At 44.6% G+C, this 4221-nt stretch overlaps 1 protein-coding gene across 1 annotated transcript in view; it reads right to left on the reverse strand.

Annotated features, from left to right (window-relative positions):
- Nucleotides 1-4156, reverse strand: part of LOC144696443 (kinesin-like protein KIF27) — a 130608-nt gene extending 126452 nt beyond the window's left edge. The window contains exon 1 of the mRNA XM_078567739.1: nucleotides 4017-4156. The gene's annotated coding sequence lies outside the window, so the exon portion shown is untranslated. The remainder of the gene's footprint in view (nucleotides 1-4016) is intronic.
- Nucleotides 4157-4221: the final 65 nt, after the last annotated feature.

Raw genomic sequence — 4221 nt, forward strand, 5'->3', positions numbered from 1 at the left:
TGGGTGAAGAGAATATTATGGATACCTTACAGAGAAAGCTAGACAAGCTTATGAGGGAGAGGGGAATCGGTAGTTACAATGATAGGTTTCATTGAGGAAAGATGGCAGGCGGCTCAAGTGGAGCACAAATGATAATATGGGCTGGTTGGAGTGAATGGCCTGTTTCTGTGCTGTATATCTTATGCAATCTGATGTTAAAAAATATTTTGGGGCAGAGGAGGGGAACAACCAGAATTCATAGTCCAAAAGGGAAACAATGACATAGTAAGGAAAACAGTTGAGGTCCAACAGTCAGAATTTCAGGAGCTCAGGAAGAAATTAAAGAACAGGGCTGCAAAAGGTAGTAATCTCTGGATTATGCCCAATGCATGAATTAATGAGCATAGGAATAGTAGGGTAATAGAGGTTAATGCCTGGCTGGAAAAACAACACAGGAAGAAAGGCTTCAGGTTTCTGGCCACAGGCTGCCATCAACTTGATGACTCTCCCATGCTGTTAGAAATGACAAAAGCTATCAAACACATATCCCAGCTTCAAGGCTGGGGCCAATGCCTGGTAAGGAAACTCACTGAACTCTTTCAGTCTGTGTAGGAGCAAGGAACCATCCTGCAAGGTGACAAAGGTGCCTCCATTGTCCACCTGTACAAGTGGAAAGGAACTCGCCAATCTTGCGACAATCAGAGAAATCTCACTTCTCTCCATTGCCAGCAAAATCTTTGCCAGATTCCTTCTGAACCGCTTAGGGCAACATCTCGACCAGGACCTGCTGCCAGAGAGTCAGTGCAGTTTCAGAAAGTGTCGAAGAACCACTGATATGGTGTTTGCAGTTGACAGCTCCTGGAAAAATGCCAAGAACAGAACATGGGCCTCCATACCTCTTGACCTGACCAAGGCCTTCGACACTGTCAGCCATGAGAGCCCTTGGAAGGTAATGGAGAAATTCGGCTGCGCTGAGAAATTTATCGCAATGTTTCGACAGTTCCATGACAGCACGCTCACATATGTCCTGGATGATGGTGAGTCTTCTGACCCATTCCCAGTCACTAAAGGAGTTAAACATGGCTGCGTGCTAGTGTCAACCCTCTTCAGCACGTTTTTCTTCGACATGCTGTCCAATGCCTTCCGTGATGGTGATCCTAGCATAAAAATCAGGAGTCGCATGGACGGGAAGTTGCTCAATCTAAGACGATTCCAGGAAAAGACCAAGGTCTCTAAGGATAAACATCGCAATTTCTTGTTTGCCGATGGCAGTGCATTATCTGCTGGATCAGAGCTGGACATGCAACATAACATGGACTTGTTCTCCAATGTATGTGACAACTTCGGCCTTATGATCAGCAAGAAGTAAACTGCTCCAGGATAGCCCTAACTCACATCCATGTTTTCAGCCCATAACCAGAACCTGCCAACAATACATTCTCTCACGCTGTCTATATCAACGACGAGATACATGCAAGAATTGCCAAAGTAAATGTACCCTTTGGTTCACTTCAAAAATCAGTCTGGAAACAAGGAGGAATAAGTCTGCCTACCAATCTGAAAATCTACAGCATCAAAGTTCTGCCCAGTCTGCTCTACAGATGTAAGACTTGAGCTGTGTACCAATGTCATGCCAAGAAGTTCAACCAATTTCACTCAAGTTGCCTTTGGAAGTTTCTGAAGGTCAGATGACAGGACAGAACAAAAATACCAGACACTGAGGTGTTCATCGAGCTGGCATGCCAAGCATCCACATCATAGTGACAGTCATGACCGAGTTGGGCTGGTTATCCAGCCAGAATGCCTGACACTCGATTACCAAAGCCAATCTTCTATGGAGAGCTCAAGTCTGGGGTGCACTTTCATGGTGGTCAAAGAAAGCACTACAAGGACATGCTGAAGGTTTCATTTAGGAATTTTGATATTGACCCTGAGTCCTGAGAGAAGTTTGCCCAGGATTGCTGCACTTGGCACAACCAAATAAAAAAATAGTGCAGTCTCCTTCGAAAGCAAGTGTATAATAGAGGCAGAGAGAAAATGCAAGGAGTGGAAATGCAGAGCCAGCAGCTCGTCCAAAACTCTATCGCCCTTGCAGTATCTTGTCCAGGTGCAGATCGGCCTTAGCGGTCACCTACGTACTCACTAGAATCCTGCCAAACACCCTAGGTGATGTGCATGGAACCTTTAATTTGAAGGATGACCAATACAGCTGATAAGTGAGGAGAAAGTTAGAGAGGAGGTCATCTATGCAGATGAGTTACCATGACTGATAGCACAGATAGATTCAATCAGTTGGTCTTGGCCTGCCTTTTGTTTTGGTATGTTTGTAACATTGGAAGGGAAATGGATGCCACCAAAATGAAGTGGATATCAGACCCTACAGTTTAAGAACTGAAGAAGAAATTATCTCTAAGGAAATGGAGACACCTCCAGAAAATAGTACCATAATTGTGGAGAGACTGAAGAATTGTGTTACAACATTCATAAATAGGGTATTAATTGTGGTTAATTGTATCCAGGTGGTGGGCATTAACTGGGGTTTCACTTAAGCATATACAAAGAGACAAGAACAGAAACTGGGGGTTTGAGTGAGGAGGTGTATGCTTGTGATCTTTAACTCTGTAAATAAATATAAAAGAGTGAGAAAGATAGGCTCCACTAAGTTTCACCAACTGGCTGTCTGAGTTTTAATGTAGAGGTGGTGCTACTAAGCCCATGTACAGTCAAGACACTGTGCCCAGTAATCTGCAGATCTACTAGAACTCAAAACCCTTATAGCAACAGGGACCCAAAATGGAAAATGCTCCCATCAACACTAGAGAGTAACCTCGTATCTCACTGCAAGAGATGGTACAATAGTGCAAAAGAATTCCTAACAACAATTCCGACTAACAATACCATTGTTTGAATCATCCTTAACTGAAAATTTTAGAGTTTGATTCACTGGCTGGACAGGATCCTGTAGCAGTTGCCAGTTGATGAGATAAGTAAAGAAGGTTGCCCTAGTGTACGACAAGGGAAAGGGGCAGGCTGCCTTTTGAATGGCACTGAGTAGTGTCACCTCCATAAATACGTAAGTAGAAACTGTAAAACCCAGCTGCTCTGTGGCCCCTATACTGGGTCCAGGCCAAAAGATTTAACTGTGTTGAAAAATAAAACTTGGAAGAGCTAAGGGCAAGAAGCTGGTTTAATTACTTGCAATAAGTAAAAGTTTAAGACTGGAGAAACTGAAAGTTCCCAGCAGTGAGTTAGACTGGTAAACTAGAAAGGGTGCAATGTGTTTTCCTTTAATCACTAACCCAGAGCTCTAGCCTGGGGGGGCTGCAGTCACTCAGGTAATAGCTTCTGCTGCCCTGCTCACCTCAAACCAAACCATTGCTTTTCTGGCCAGCCCAGCCAGCTCTTTGCCTCAGTGCCTCTGCCACTTTCAGTGGCATCTCCTCTCCCTCACTCTTGCTTTCCCTCTGCTGCTGCATCATTAAGAACATAGGAACATAAGAAATAGGAACAGGACTGGATTATATGGCCTGTCAAGCCTGCTCCACCATTCACTATGATCATGGCTGATCTTGGGCTTCAACTCTATTTTCCCACCTGCACCCCATATCCCTTGATTCCCCAAGGAAGCAAAATTCCATCTATCTTAGCTTTAAACAGACTCAACAATAGCTCATCCACAAACTTCTAGGATAGAGAATTCCAATGACTCACGACCCTTTGAGTGGAGAAATTTCTCCTCATCTCAGTCCTAAATGATCCACCCCTTAACCTGAAACTGTGCCCCCTACCATCTTGTTTTAGATTCCCCAACCAGGAGTAACAACCTCACAGTAGCTACCCTGTCAACCCCTTCATAATCTTGAATGTTTCAGTGGGGTCACTGCTCGATCTTCCAAACTCCAGAGAATATAGACCTAATTTACTCCGTTTCTCATGATGGGACAGCCCTCTCATCCCAGGAGACAGTCTAGTGAACCTTTGCTGCAACTGCCTCAAATACAAGTATACCCCGTGACTGTTATATCTCTTATACTTACCTCCAGCTCAATTCCTTTTCTCTAAGGCAATGCCAGCATGTTTATTGCGGATGGAGGAGTCTGTTCGGTTGCGAAGCCGTCAACTTGCAGTTACTCTATGTTTATGATTGTGTCCTAGCAACATCACTTCCGGCTTGTCTGGCGGCAGCCGGGCGACAAGGGTATTAGTGCGCACGCGCAAACCGCGCGGTGGATTGTGGTACCG

The sequence above is a fragment of the Cetorhinus maximus genome, chromosome 2 (assembly GCF_964194155.1).
Source record: "Cetorhinus maximus chromosome 2, sCetMax3.hap1.1, whole genome shotgun sequence".
NCBI classification, from domain to species: Eukaryota; Metazoa; Chordata; class Chondrichthyes; order Lamniformes; family Cetorhinidae; genus Cetorhinus; species Cetorhinus maximus.